The 16855-nt window shown below is 40.3% G+C and overlaps 1 long non-coding RNA gene across 1 annotated transcript in view; it reads right to left on the reverse strand.

Annotated features, from left to right (window-relative positions):
* The window catches only part of LOC142107088 (uncharacterized), a 58687-nt gene that overhangs the window by 13569 nt on the left and 28263 nt on the right, over positions 1-16855 (reverse strand). The window lies entirely within an intron of this gene.

The raw sequence follows: 16855 nt of genomic DNA on the forward strand, positions 1-16855 counted from the left end.
TTATACGATTACATAAGCACCCAAAATAATAATTGTTCAGCTGAGCACCCCCGTCCATAATTGTGTATATCTGAGTGTACAAGTCATTTCCACTGAGAGTCAACTGAAACTTAATTGGTTTGGATTAGTCATTTACTAGTAAACATTTTTGCCATCATTAGTTAGCTACTATACTTGCCCCTTTTACAACTATATACCAGAGCTTATCAGAACTGGAAAGATTTGAGTGGAGCAGACTTCCTGTACACCTGGAAGGAGCAGAAGCTATCCCATTGGGCGTACAGACTGAGCCTTAAACTACCTCGGAGGATGTGTAAAAATGTAATCCAAAACTCCTCTTGAGGGGAGAAAAATAGTCTGTGGACCCCCAAAATGCTCCTTTTCAACCCACTGATTTTTCATTATAGTAACTTTATCTTGCAAAATAAAAAGAAGAAGAATCTTGTATTATCATGTGGGTGCATAATAAAATGTTTTATGCAAATCTAAACCCAGCAAGATACAAGCCCCATCTGTCCAGCTCCTCCCATCACAAAAATGCTATATTTCCCATGCTGCTATCGTGGCATACAAAGTCAATGTTATGCCCTGTAAAAACCGGTGTGAAGAAATGGGTTCACGTCCCCATAAACCAGCACGTGCGCTGTGGTTTTGCATTCTCATTACTCTGTTCAGTGTACGGCTTTATACTGATTCGTTAAAGTCAGACGACCGTATTCACTACCTAATATGCCTCGGTGCGCCTCTGTGGTCCTTTTGGAGAACTTCAAAGCGCATACCTACCCTCTGGTGTCAGGTGACTTGTTTACAAATTAGAAGTGTGCCCAGGTTAGCGGGGAGATGTAACGTGACACGTTAAAGTATAACCCCGCAGCCACAGAACCACCTCATCCATTACACCTCCTGGGTTTAGCCTTATTCATGGCTTAAGTGACTTGTGTGAGTGAGGGGACATCGGAACGGTCTTTATTACATATGGCACATTTGTGCATTTCAAGTTGTGTCTTACACTGGGCTAAGTGCACCCAGAAATAAGCTTCTCCATCTAAGTGCAACTGGAGGGTTCAAGGAACATCCCAATAAAAGTATAGGACGAGGCCAGATCTCCACCAGCTGCCAGCGAAGTGTTCTTGCACACAGCAAAAAATACCCCATCCACTTTTCTCTGTACTTAAACATCCCTCCAGTGAGGTGGCACCTGCAGCTGGTATGCATGGCATTAAAGGTATATAGTCAGTGAGTGGTACACTTAAACAGTAATATAAAATACACAACTACGAAAAATACATAATGACGCTAAACATAATTATACAGAGAACAGTCAACTACGAATTAACGGTACAAAGAGAGAACATAGCATTGCACTGTGAAATAGGAAGGTCCCCAAACATGACATATTTAAATAGTCCAGGACGAACAACAATAGGGTCCAGACACAAAACCGGTGACACAATGCGCTTGCTCTGCGACCTCTCAAGGTCAATGAAAAGAAGACACAACATCTACAGCTAAGAGAACCAAACCGGGACATAATACAGGACTTGTGCTCAACAGTTTACAAATATATATTTTAACTTCAAGACAATTTTTTGATTCTTTCAAACATTTCCATCCAGCCGCAGTAGTCCACCTTCCCTTCTGTTGTGAAAATATATCTATATCTGTTGATTTTTTGTGAAAGACACTAATGGGTTATGAGTGTTTTTTTACTACAAATATTGTTAGTATAAACAAATCTCTGAAACCTTTTATGAAATGTGTTTGAATATTAAATTGTGTTTATGCTGCTGGAGTGCATACAATGTATACAAAATAAAAAAATATGGAATCTTGTTACATTATTGTGATGTGCTCAGTATTATCATTCAACATGTCTTCTAACGTTCTGAATTATGTGTAGCTTACACCTAGGTCCATGCTGGACTGAACATCGCACCTCCCAATACTTCAAATGGTCACTTAGGAACATGTAACAAAACTGTACTCCTGTCTGTGCACAGAAACCTCAGCATTCCTCATTCTCTAATTTAGTCTTACAGAGATAACAGCTAACTGTTGATTGGTTGATGTGATTTCAGTGCACATTTTGCACCCAAATGCAATGTTAGTACACAAGCATTTATGTAATCATTACGGTACCCACACAAGCTACCATCCTTACATTTTTAATCAAATTAATTGGCGATCAGATTACAATAGTGCAATTACTGTGTACATGCTATAATGTGATCATAAATAACAGAAAAAATATTTTTCATAACTCACGAGGGTCCCTGATAATTGGGGACCATTGAGGAGAAGAGGTAGACTACTTATGTCTCTACAGTTACAACTTACAGATAGATACTGCTTTATTGGGTTGATGTACATCCACCACATGTGTAAGGTCATTGAGATAACATTGCTGTTGATACTCTGCTCTTAATGAGGCGGTTCTATGTATATCTATGTACTGTCTCTCCTTGGCTATGTGCACTGGTCTATATACCATGGTGGCTGTTCGTGCAGTGCACACAAGCCCATTGTTGAAGGGTACCCCCTGGTGTTCCCCTAATCTTGTGGACCTTCTCCACCCAATGGTAAGCAAAGGATTCCAAAAATCACTTTAGTCACGTCAAAGCAGCCGGCCCCGCTCCCATTAAACTGAGCTTGAGAAATGTGGCTGAAGTGTGAAATTTCCAAATTATCCTGCCTTGGCGGCAAAAGTATCAACCACGACAGAAGCGCTAGGGCAGAGTCACAGGTGAAAAGAGTTTCTTTGTGAGGAGGGATGGCCACAAGTATTACTCTTGCACATAACTCTACTTAATGAGTTCTGTGAATACACTGAACTCTCTTTATTAGGGGTCCTTGGGTCCAGTGTAGGTTGCAAGCATGCAGGCAATGCAAACAGACACCAAGTGCCCCCAACAGAGAGAGCACTATGTAACAATCAGCAGTTTCATGCAGGGTATTTTTCTGGCAGATTGTCAACGGACTATGACAAGTATATATAAAAGGCCTTATCCACCAAAAAACGCAACACGAACGTATTGTGCATTTAAAAAAAGCAGCAACATATCAGGCATACACACGTCCGTATTCAACATGGAGCGGATGTGAAGATACGGCTGGTGATGAATACGGGTCTAGGTGCGCTCTGCTCTAACAGACTATACACTGCAGGTTACGTCCAATACATTCTGTATGTGGAATGTCAAGTCACAAAATAATCCACTGGAAAAAAACTATTCAATTAATGCCACCTGTTAATAATATAGTCATTAATGACAAAAAAAATAAAAAAATAAAAAGTGGGGTTTTTTTTTTTTTACATTTTTTTCGCCATAAAATTAATTTATTAGGTTGTTATGAATGTTTACTATACATAAAAATAGCTTTTCACAGTTTGCAAACACATACTCTAGCTGCATACACAGCCGCATTAACTATCACTCGGCACTTACACCTGACCTGCAGCTGGTGCCAGTGGTAAGACTGAAAATCATTTACCTAAGAGATGCTCAAAGCTTGAATCAGATGCTGCTCAGTGCGCTGGAGCTTGGCACACCCTTACTGTACATTGACTATGTGCATACGCCAGTCCCCTCCCTGTTCCGTCCCTAAAATCCTAGGCTGCAGCAAGGATCCTTTGCGCACAAAGATGCATTGGACATTGCTGCATTCTCTGGCGCATGCTCCAGTTCTGGGAATGCGCAATGCGATTTTACACAAAATACAGCACGTATCTACATTGACGTTCCTTAATGGATCAGGCCCAAAGTATAGTTGGCTTTATAAAGTCTATAAATATAAGTTACTCATTTGTGTTCTGAGCGGAAATATTTCACTTAATTTGGAAAATGCAACTTGATTGTTCCTAATTGGAGGTCTTCACTATTTCCTGGACAGTACTTGCTGAGCTTATATTCCCATAAAACTCCTTTCTGTGTCAAGAATGTTTTAAAGGATATTTAATCTTCGGAGGTGTAATGACTTGTTTTACCTACTGGACCGGTGAATGATGTAGGATTTATTTTCTCTGCACATGCTTTAATGTTGTACAACTATAAAAGTTTGCTACAATGTTGTACTTTATTCTAAACATTTCTAGATTTTAAAAGCAAGCCAAACTTTAATACAGTTTTAAATTCATCGTTTTTGCATATATAAGTTTCAGTACAACTTATCTATTCTCATAGTCTCTACAATAATTGATTATGACAAGTCACAGCTATATTTTCTTTATCATGTCAATTATAATGTCTGCAATACTCTCTGACCACAGCATCCTGCTCTAGCCACTGAAAATAGCGGTGTTACAAAGTCACCCATGTAATTTCCTCTGTCCTATATACATTAGGACCGACGATGGGCATTAAACAGACGTTAGGAAGGCTTCATGGAGACAGGAGAGTGAAACTGTCCTTGTATCCAACAAAGAAACTCCACAGTCAATATTTAATCTGAACACTGTATCCAGATCCTGTGACCAGGTGCTGGGATTAATGAGGGAAGTTTTAAAGTAACAAGTCGGCCTTTGATATGCGAATTCTGCAACTGTTCCTAATATGCCCAACTCTGGTTATAGACTGATGTAGTAGGTGTGAGTATCAGCTCCTGCAGTGAGGTTCAGATGCTGTTGACATACACCTGTGTTTGTGTTCCTCTGGAGAGGTATCACACAGTTTAATAGACTAAATACATGAAGACGTGTGTTACAGGCACCTCACTCTGGGGGGCTCAGCAGTATTTAAAGGGGCTACAGTTAGTGAAACTGGCATTCGTCTTAAACACAACTTGGAGCCCGGGAGAGAGAATGAAATATCTCTATATTATCACGGGGTAAGTGATGTAGACAGGTTACTTTCTGAAAGATGGGATTTAACTATCAATTTATTTGTGCAAGTAGATTTTGTATTTTTATTACCTCTGTTACTATAATTAATTCCGAAAAATGTAAGGAATTACTAGGTATAGAGCTGGATCCATGTAGACGATGACTTTGTGCTTTAAGTTTTGTGGCTCTGCTCGGATGACAATAGGTCACATTCTAATCTATTGTACGGTACATTCAAGCGGGTGGAAAAGAAATGAAACAGACTGACTCTGAATGCTGGTTTTCAAGTGTTGAAATAGCCTCAAGTCTATTTTATTGAGAAAAAGTAATAACAAAAACTCTAAAAACATCCTGTGTACTTGCATTCATTGCACTATTTTATTAAATAGAATAGTGCACAGAGTTCTAAAGTACTGTAACCCGTAGCAACCAATCGGATAGCAGCTTTCATCAGTCTGACTTCTCTAGGATGATACCTGGTTGCTATTGGTTACAGCACACCATTACTAGGTGCACCATCACATTTAATAAGTCACACAGTGTTTAAAACGCTCAGCAAATTAGATACGGTAAAACAATGACACACAGTTTATTAGTCGAGGAGCAATTGTACATTTTAAAACAATTGTTTTTGAGTTGAATGAAATGAATGTAAACAAATATTTACAGTAGTAGCCTAACTTTACACATAATTATATTCCAATTAATAAATGAAACTCGGTATTACTCATTACATATATATAATGTTACATTTTTGTTATTGTGTTCTAACAACTCTAATTGTTGGTGATATTGGGGCCAAGGCAAAGGTATATATTGTGTGATACGATTGGTAAGGAATTATCTGATGTACAAAGGATTGATATGTGCTCAAAAATATTATATAAATCTACATACACTTCTATACTTTCAATAATAGCTTTAGATTATTAACATTTACTCATAAAAATCACTCTGGGTCTGATGCATTAAGAAACATAAATGCGGAAACGTGCTGTATTTTTTGCGTAAGATTGATCTGCGCATGTTCATTAACCAACCATACGCCAGAGAATGCAGCAATGTCGATTCATCTTTAAGTGTAAAGGACACTTACTACAGCCTACGATTTCATAGTCGGAATGCGAGGGTAATGGGTGTTAGCACATAATCAATGTACAGTCAGTGGCGGATCCAACTTTAAATTTCAGTGTACAAATAAGCTATCAAGTATTTCTGTGTTACATGAAAAATCAGACAGTATTTAACTTATGTGCAAAATAGGAAACTAATTTGCACCCACTTTGCATTGTAACATGGTTTTGTCCAGGAGACTACTTACTCAATTTTTTTTTACTTAACTTTCCTTAATGAATCAGGTCCTATATTATTAACAGGCAACATTAATTGAATTTTTTTTTTTGTGTGAGTTCTTTGTGACTTTATATTCCACATATGTATTGGACATATCCTGCAGTGTATTGTCTGTTAGAGCAGAGCACACCTAGGGCTAGATTTACTAAGCTGCGGGTTTGAAAAAGTGGGGATGTTGCCTATAGCAACCAATCAGATTCTAGCTGTCATTTATTTAGTACCTTCTACACAATGACAGCTAGAATCTGATTGGTTGCTATAGGCAATATCCCCACTTTTTCAAACCCGCAGCATAGTAAATCTAGCCCCTAGACTTATATTCATTAACATATGTATCTTCACATACGCTCCTTGGTGAATACAGTCACATGTGCGTATACCCGATTTATGTGCGTTTTAAAAAAATGCACAATACGTTAGATTTGTGTTCCTTGATGAATCAGGTCCTATAATTCACCTACAAAATTCATATCAATTTCTCATTCATATGTCAACATAGCTCTTCATCCAGTTCATATTATATTCTCTGATGTAGCCTGTCATTATATCACTTTATATAGTAATGTTATTTTGGTATTTTACATTTTATTACATTATTATATAGTGCTCTCATGTGCATCCTGTCTCCTGTACCGACTGGTTCCTTCCCGTTTCAGCGGAGTGTGCTGAACCCCCTCCCAGAATCCTCATCAGGTACAGATCATTATTATAATAGACATGCTTAAAGTGTCACTGTTAGCTGCCATTTTTTTTTAAACATATAACTTGAAAGTAGAGATGCTCACTGACCCCCGTGAACTGGTTTTGGTTTTGGATCTGGATTAGCTTCGTGTTTTGGTAAAACCGCCCTCTTGTGTTTTGGTTTTGGATTTTTTAGAAAAAAATCCTAAAATATGCTGAAATCACATAATTTTGCTCTTTTTTTGTTCTTACATTATTATTAACCTCAATAACACTAATTTCAAGTCATTTGCAGTCAATTTTGACCACCTCACAGGTCACAATATTATTTTCATACACTTTCGGACAAATACTGCAGCGACCTGGCTGGATGGTAAGCGACAGAGCAATGACACAAACACACGGCAGTTCATAGCACATCTAGGAAACATTGGCACAAAGCAGGGGCAGAACAGAAAAAATGGGGGTCCGCCCTCCCTCCCACCCCTCGCTATGTTGGATCTTAAAAAGCAATTCAAAACTTGCGAGATTTGACGAGGTCACAATGACGTTTTGCTTCATTTTCAATTCCGAGGGCGCGCGAAAGTACCGAGCCGGCGCAGTACTCGGATCCTCTAAGCTCAGGTGTGTTCGGTTCACGAGGAACCGAGCCTGAGCATCTCTACTAGAAAGCAACATCATTAAAAAATTGCTTGAAATTTTTGTTCTTCAGTTAAAACAGAGTCATCCAATTTGTGCTCTTTTGCAAATTTTGACATTATAAGATACAAGTCTCTGCTATTCACACCCCAATGTAAGCCTGTCTGTCTGTCTACTACCATGCTGTGAGACAACATGGGAGCACAAAGCATCATGGGAAATCGGGGTCAGAGCAGTAAGATTCACGGTTGCTGTTTCAGTGACTGAGGGCAATGAGCACTAAGGTGGGTAGGGTTGCCAGGCCAGCCATTTAAAACTGGACATACATGAAGTACACATGCTGCTGGCTGCATGCTAATATGTCAAGAAATGCAGTCATGCAAAATGCATGTAAATGCATTGAAATACAGCCAGGTGACACAATTACACAAATGTTCTATGGTCAATTTGACTAGTTATAGATTATCATTACACAAATATTCAATTCCTGTCCAGCTCACTTAGAATCCAGATACTGACCCCAAGTACTACATGTAAATAATGCTGAATTAAGTATAAAATGTAAAAAAAATACAATTTATTGTACATTTTTTACACTACACAAATATAAAGGTATATTGTAGGTGAGTAGGCACTCTTTGTGGATAATCAACAGTCAGATAATTAATCTGTGACATTAAAGTTAAATGTTGCAATTTATTTCTCATGACAATTGATTATTAATGAGTATCTCTGTATTTTGTGTAGATTTTATGGAAATATTAACTTGCAAAATAATAAATGCTTTATATAAACCACATCTATGTTCTCCATCAGAATCACTGTCCAATTTAATATTTTCCACTTTAAATGCTACTTGATCCCTACTTGTCACTATCAATAAACATTGTCCTTTCTTCCAATGTCACTGCTGCCTGGTATCTTTCTGATGGGTTTATCTGGACACCAGTAAACTCCGTCAGCTTCTCTTCCAGCTCATCTACTGTCCATGACCTATTCCTGTACCTCCTGCTCTGCCGTCCGTCCTCCATGTCTGTATATAGTCACTGTAGCCTGATCTCTGCTCCACAGATAACGTTCAATGCTTTCTGGACTTTATGGAGCTCTGGGTTTTGAGAAGACAGATAAACGGCTTGTTGCTCTGGCTGTCCCAAGTCATGCGCTTCCCAGGTACTAATACCATGATGGGGTGTAGTGTCCTATGTCTGTATAGAGTGTAATAGAACTGTATTATGATCATGTCCAGTGGTCAGGTCATGTTGGGGGTGTAGTGTCCTATGTCTGTATAGAGGGTAATAGAATTGTATAATGATCATGTCCAGTGGTCAGGTCATGTTGGGGGTGTAGTGTCCTATGCCCGTATAGAGTGTAATAAAATTGTATTATGATCATGTCCAGTGCTCAAGACATGTTCCCCTCCATTGGAACAAGCTCCCCCGCACCATCAGAACTTCCCCTAATCTGTCCTCTTTCAAACGAACATTAAAAACCCACCTTTTCCTTAAAGCCTTCCAGTCTCATGCCTAAACTCCCACCGGTCGGCTACCTCTCTCATCCCTTCTTCCCTTCTCCCCCTTCCTCGACTCCGTCTCCGTTTCTCCCGTCTCTCCGTCTCATCCATGTGTCTGTCTGTCTTCCCCTCCCTTTAGATTGTTCGCTCCTTTGAGCAGGGCTCTCCTACCTTCTGTTTCCATCACTTTTAACTGCGCTCTCCAGCTACTCTGCTCACCTCCTCTCGGTCCCTCTGCCCTCTGTCTCCTCTCGCTTCTCTCCGCTCCCCTCAGTCACTCTCAACCTGTCATCTGTGCCCACCCTCTTGGGCCATAGTTACCTGCCTGTACTCACTTTTCCCCTCCCTCCCTCTCTTTCATGCTGTGCCTGAGCCCCCAGAGTTATAGTGCTTACTGTTACTTGTACTGTGCTGTTTCACCTTGTACTGTGCCATTGTTTGTCCCTGTACGGCGCTACGGATACTTTGTGGCGCCCTATAAATAAAAATTAATAATAATAATAATAATAATGTTGGGGGTGTAGTGTCCTATGTCTGTATAGAGGGTAATAGAATTGTATTATGATCATGTCCAGTGGTCAGGTCATGTTGGAGGTGTAGTGTCCTATGTCTGTACAGAGTGTTATAGAATTATATTCATTTAAAATTGTTCACTTGTGAATTACATGCGACAGTGATGGAATTAGTTCTATGGCATGCATGCATTACATTTCTATATTTTGAAATATTATAACAAATATATTGATTTTCTTTAATATTGTCAGTATGGTCTTGTGTTTATATACCAGTCAAATTTAATGAAAGTGTCCCATTACAGTTTACTCTGCTCTGTGTTACAGTAAGTCTCAGTTCTCTAGATCGCACCAATCACCTGATCTCCAGGTGCCGATACACCTTAGACACAGATTCCAATGGGAACTTTATCTTTAGAGCTCATTACACAGCCTGCAACGTGCAAATCCAGGTGAGACGGAACATATACCTGTTACCTTATTCTGAGTGTTAACCCCTTCACGGCTGCTGGGGTGTGGCTCCGATGACTGTATACTTGGTTGAACTGTACTTATTCAGAAGCAGGGCATGCTGCATCAGTGCCATGGGAGTCTCACATGACTACTCTGCTGGGGGACCTGCCTCCTTATCATGTCACTGCCCCTGTCACATGCAGCCCTGTCCTCACTAACACATCACTCCTCTACTGATATAATCTGTGCTGCTGGGGGACCCTGCTCTTTTCACTATATAACTCTCAGTCTGTGGCTCTCTGCTTCCCTCCATTCCCCTCCTAGTTAAACACACTGTACAGATTTCTGCAACAGGTCTCCTAGTCTTTATATTCCTTCCTTGTTGACTAAACATCCACCACTACCATAGCGGCATCTACAGCCTTAACTAACTCCGCAGACTAGCACATTGGATACCGCACATGGTATTGGTGGTACCAATCAACAGTGTTTTACTCTAAGTAATACAGTTACATATTGTTGTGCCTAATTTTTTTTTAATAAAAAGTAATTTATAACACTTAGTGAGTTCTAGAAACTATGGATATAATGTAATACTTCTAATTACCTGTCTTATCTTGCTTATGGGTGGGGGATGTGACTGGAAGAGGCTTCAGGAATATTTAGATCCTTTGCTGATCTGCCGTCATTCTATCTCTACAGAACGGACTCCACATCTTAGAAATCCACATGGTTAAGAAAACATCGTCAGGAAATGGTCGAAGTGACCGTTACCTGATGAGGTGCCCGGCGATGACAGAGTCACTGGGGAGAGAGAGAGTGCGATGTGACCCAAACTACGTGCAGGTACTGACTAACAGGGAGATGGGCAACCGTCAGGTCAGGAGTTCTTATAGCGCAGCTTGTCATATAAAGATCAGTCATCCCTATGGTAAACACGAGCTCCATACTTACTGAGGGCAGAACGCACCTGAAAAGCAGCCGGAATAATTATATATATATCTATCTATCTATCTCTATAATATAAATGCTTAGTGGCGTGTGTTCGTCTGTCTGTGTGTGGAAAAAATAAAACCAAGCTGCAGCGCCACCTGCTGGGCGGAGTTATACACTGACCTACTAAATTCTTAGTGTGTGTGGGAAAAAAAATTCAGAAAGGGCTGAAATTTGGTATACTAAGATGTTTTTAATTTGTTAATTGTTAAAAGTGTTTATAAAGATTTTAAAAAAATATATATATATTTCTTGAAGGAGAAGTGACAGTTGGGAGTGGTTGGTGGTTGCCGGGGGTGACAGTGCGGAGTGGTTTGTGGTTGCCAGGGGTGACAGTGGGGAGTGGTTGGTGGTTGCCGGGGGTGACAGAGTGAGAGGAGCGTGATACTCAGGACCGCTGAGAGAGATCCCTGTGTCTGGATAGACATCTGGATAGATGTGGCGATGAAAATGAAGGATGAGGTGATGGAGAAGAATGATGAGGTGGTGACATGTGGACAAAACCACATTAAAAAAGGGCGCTTACGTCGGGAAGTAATGCTCTTCCCCTGAGGAGGCCTGGGCTATGGCCCAAATACATGACAAGAACCTTTTTAACACCTTAAGTAGCTTGATTTGACTTGAATGCATGAGTATCATGCACGGGTTAACATTATATATATATATATATATATATATATATATATATATATATATATATATATATATATATATATGTGTGTGTGATCTTGGTTGTTGTGACCGTTCACCCACAGAAATTCACTGCTCAGGTAGTTCCAGCATTTAGACAATTCCATAAACTGCACTGTGAGACTATATATTAGAGTCTACCTCCTCGCCCTCAGTTACATTGACGGATACTGACATTTATTGCATGAGTATCAGAAAATAAGAGGGAGGAAGCTGAATAATGCTAAAAAAAAAGGCCTTTCTGCAACAAATATCATGGTATATAGATAGTTACTTTATTTACCTATTATATGAAAAAAAAAATTTTTTATAGTGATCAATCCATTTAAAAAAACAAACAAAAATAATATAACAGTAAGCAAGTACACTTTCAATAGATAAGATAGTTCAAATTTGCATTATTAGCTTTAAAAACTGCAGTAATTGCCACAGATTATAGATTAGGAGGTTTATATCAGTCATAGGGGCAAATTCAATTAGTTATTCCAAGAATAATGCGGCCTGCCCACTATTACCGGTACTATGGTAAAGGTATTACAGTTAGTACGGTAATTTTAAAGCTGATTTTTACTTGCAGCCTTCACGGCTACAAGCAAAAATCCAGGTTAAAATTACTGTATTAACGGTAATACAATTAGCGCTGCGTTATTCCTACATTAACTAACGTGGCCGAATTGAATCCCCCCCTTGTCTATAATGTCATCGCACTATGTTCCATTTATCCTATCTCTCATTGCAGGTGTCACGGCCGATGCCTTTGGAAACCTCAGATGATCAGGTAATGTTGCATACATTCTATTGATAGTATATAAAACAAAGATAAAAGACAGACAGGTGGTTTGAAAAGCAAAAACTGATCCTTTTGCATGTCAGCGAGCCAAAGTTGATATATATAAATCCTTTTAACACAACTCTAGTCCGACAGAGTGCCTTGACGGAAAAGTATTAAATAAAAAAAGATTAAAATGGACCAAGTGACATACCACCCGAGACTGGAGATCTTTGATGATGTGGTTGCATCAGAGCGATCTATACTCCACAAATCCATGCTCTCTGGTGGATTTTTGGCTATGCCCGATCCACACCCCCCCTCCCTTATTTCACACAATCAGTGTCCCAAAGTCATGTCCATAATCAGTTAAACTCCTTTCTGAAATCGGGCTCACCCGCAGAAATTGGGACTTTTGTCCAGTATGTGCTGCTTTCTCACACAGACCTCACCCTCTCACCCACCTCAGGAATGGTTCCTCTTATTTCGCGGTGAACTGGTCGTTTCTGTGGATGACGCAAGTTTGATTGGGGTAGAAGCAGAGATAAGCAAATTCGGTGTAACAGTGAAAGGTCTCCGGGGTCAGCTGCTGGATACCAAACAGGTAAATACCAGTTGGAAGGGGTACAGCACTAGGTGAAAGCTCTCACAGGAAACTAGACTTCCTAAATACCATAACGCAATGGGCTGCAGTGCAACACGGAGGCCTAGATTGCACTATTGGATTGGTCACAAACACTATGGGGTCGGAGCTATTGGAATCTATAATATAAATGTCTAGTGGCGTCTGTTAGTCTGTCTGTGTGTGTGTGGAAAAAATAAAACCAAGCTGCAGCGCCACCTGCTGGGCGGAGTTATACACTGACCAACTAAATTCTTAATGTGTGTGGAAAAAAAAAATTCAGAAAGGGCTGAAATTTGGTATACTAAGATGTTTTTAATTTGTTAATTTAATTTGTTAATTATTAAAAGTGTTTATAAAGATTTAAAAAAAATATATATATGTTTCTTGAAGAAGTGACAGTTGGGAGTGGTTGGTGGTTGCCGTGGCTGACAGTGGGGAGTGGTTGGTGGTTGCCAGGGGTGACAGTTGGGAGTGGTTGGTGGTTGCCGGGGGTGACAGTGGGGAGTGGTTGGTGGTTGCCGGGGGTGACAGTGGGGAGTGGTTGGTGGTTGCCAGGGGTGACAGTGGGGAGTGGTTGGTGGTTGCCGGGGGTGACAATGGGGAGTGGTTGAGGCCTGGGCTATGGCCCAAATGCATGACAAGAACCTTTTTAACACCTTAAGTAGCTTGATTTGACTAGAATGCATGAGTATCATGCACAGGTTAACTTGTGTATGAATAACTCCCTATGTGTAAAGAACATAGTAACATTTTATTATACATTAGTCAATATTTCCACTTTTAGGCTATAAAATATACTGTCAGTCCATAATGTATTGTGCATTGTTTCAATTCTGTAATATCCGTTTATTGACGAGGACATTTTCTTATCAGTTCATGGACAGACAGACAGACGTCCTTCCTCTTTGGATGACGCGCGGATTTTATGCTTATTCGTTGGAAGCGTCCTGTCCGCTGGGTAAGTGTCAATAAACCAATATCGCAACTCAGTATACATATTATATCTAATGATAAAGACTCACAATCCCATGTTATAGAAATGTAAATATGGCTATTGGACTCAGCTCTGTCTTAGATAAACTATCAGAGTATGTGATGATCGTTAATTTAACATGAAAGTGAAAAAAAAAAAAAGATATAATAAAATGACACATAAGTGTAGGGATCAGCATAGCAAGTGGTCTCTCTGTGCTTCAGATAATTGGCATTGGCTCATTTGGAGTGCAGAGTCTATTGGCCCTTCTGGTTTTCACCAGAGGACCCCACAAGGGGACTTGGATGGCGCTCCAGAAGGACCATATGTTGCAGCCCCCCAGGCATGTTCCAGGAAGCTGCCGACAATCAACTCACAAGGTATAAGAACACAAAACAAACCCAAAATCCAAGATGGTAAGCAGCAATAATACAACGTTCATGTACAAGCCAAAGTCCATTCTGGCAGAAACCGAGTCAAGTCAAAATGTACAGCCGACGTCAACTTCCAGTGAGCATAGAATGCAAAGTTATAGCACGAAGGGTTTAAATAAACAGGCAACTTCCTTGATTGGCCACACGGGGTAGAGGGGGGCAAGTGCCATCATTGAGTAATCCAATTACACAGTGGATCCGGCACAAATGCACAGCAGAGCAATGAAGGAGAAGTAGTTTGTCTGTAAGGTTATTGCCTATGGTGCAACCCTCCAAAACAGACAACAGGAGGCCATAATGCACGCCCCTAAGATAATACATGTGTGCATAAAGTTGGTTAAAACAGCAGCTGGTAGGTAACAATAAGAGGTAATTATTCATACTAGTGACACATAGTTATTTGTATTACCTTGCACCAGTTCTAAAATATCAGCCTTTGCTCACTGGGGGCAGCTGGTATAATCTCAGGTGCTGGACAGGTCTGGCTGCCTATTAAGGCACTTTGCTGCTGAGTAATAGTGAAAAATGTGAGGGTCCACTGCAATACCAGCTAAAGACGACAGGTGGCAGTGTACTGTCAAAACTGACAACTGCACATTCTTTTTCACTTACTGCATTCAGCACTTTGCTAAAGTCAATTAGACCTCACCTGTATGCAACCTTCATAGGGCCCTCACTCCTACTAATCTTTACACAAGCAAAGTTGAAATTTTGTTCATCTACTCTTTCAGCTTCATCTTCCACGATTCTACCTTCTCCAATCCATAGACTTCAGCTTGTTCCTAATGATTGTACCTTCTCCAACCCATCATCTTCAGCTTGTTCCTCACAATTCTACCTTCTCCAAACCATCAACTTGTTCCTCACGATTCTACCTTCTTCAACCCATCAACTTCAGCTTGTTCCTCACGATTCTACCTTCTTCAAACCATCAACTTCAGCTTGTTCCTCACGATTCTTCCTTCTCCAACCCATAAACTTCAGCTTGTTCCTCACGATTCTACCTTCTTCAACCCATCAACTTCAGCTTGTTCCTCACGATTCTACCTTCTCCAAACCATAAACTTCAGCTTGTTCCTCACGATTCTACCTTCTTCAACCCATCAACTTGTTCCTCATGACTCTACCTTCTTCAACCCATCAACTTCAGCTTGTTCCTCACGATTCTACCTTCTTCAACCCATCAACTTGTTCCTCACGACTCTACCTTCTTCAACCCATCAACTTCAGCTTGTTCCTCACGATTCTACCTTCTTCAAACCATCAACTTCAGCTTGTTCCTCACGATTCTTCCTTCTCCAACCCATAAACTTCAGCTTGTTCCTCACGATTCTACCTTCTTCAACCCATCAACTTCAGCTTGTTCCTCACGATTCTACCTTCTCCAAACCATAAACTTCAGCTTGTTCCTCACGATTCTACCTTCTTCAACCCATCAACTTGTTCCTCACGACTCTACCTTCTTCAACCCATCAACTTCAGCTTGTTCCTCACGATTCTACCTTCTTCAACCCATCAACTTGTTCCTCACGACTCTACCTTCTTCAACCCATCAACTTCAGCTTGTTCCTCACGATTCTACCTTCTTCAAACCATCAACTTCAGCTTGTTCCTCACGATTCTACCTTCTTCAACCCATCAACTTCAGCTTTTTCCTCACGATTTTTCCTTCTCCAACCCATCAACTTCAGCTTTGCCCGTCACAATGATTCCTCTCAAGATTAAGCAGCTTGGCCGGTCATGGTGTGTTTCTTATAGATACCCCCAACCAAGTACTTCTCTCCTGAGAGCTACCAACACTGTGGCAACCGAGTGGTGTCAACATGGGACTCTTGTGATTGGCTGAATTGTCTGAAAATATATATTTTTTTGTTTTATTTAGGAACTATTGTAGTAATCTCAGTTTCTTCCACCAGTGTCCCAGCATCCAGGAGATGAGGTCACACTTCACATCCCGAAGCAGCGAATGGGGTTAGTGAAGAGGGGTTCATACGTTACAGAAACCCTGACACTGAGGAATATTGTGGCCAGGCAGTCAATTAATGTCACTGTAACGGAGAACAAGAACTTTGTCTTGATTGCCACCCCGGCCAATGAGGTCCTGCAAAGGCAGGTGAGTTCCCCCCAACCCAGGTTCCTCTCCCTTATTAATGGCTGAAATAAACAAGGTGTAGAAGTGCCAGAATGTGACGAAACTAACAGGAACCAAATCAGGTCTAGCTGACATGAACTGTTGCTTTTAGAGCACCTTTGTCTTACCATCTCCTTTGTTTTTTATTTCCAGAAAATAAGACGTTGCAGAGTTGCCAATTAGGATTACTTTATAGTCTTCTTTATACAGATTTTATATCCTAAAAACTTTGAGAGTTTCAATTAGTTTCAGTTTGTCTGGTATCGTGTTTAA

This window comes from Mixophyes fleayi, chromosome 11 (genome assembly GCF_038048845.1).
Source record: "Mixophyes fleayi isolate aMixFle1 chromosome 11, aMixFle1.hap1, whole genome shotgun sequence".
Taxonomy (NCBI): Eukaryota; Metazoa; Chordata; class Amphibia; order Anura; family Limnodynastidae; genus Mixophyes; species Mixophyes fleayi.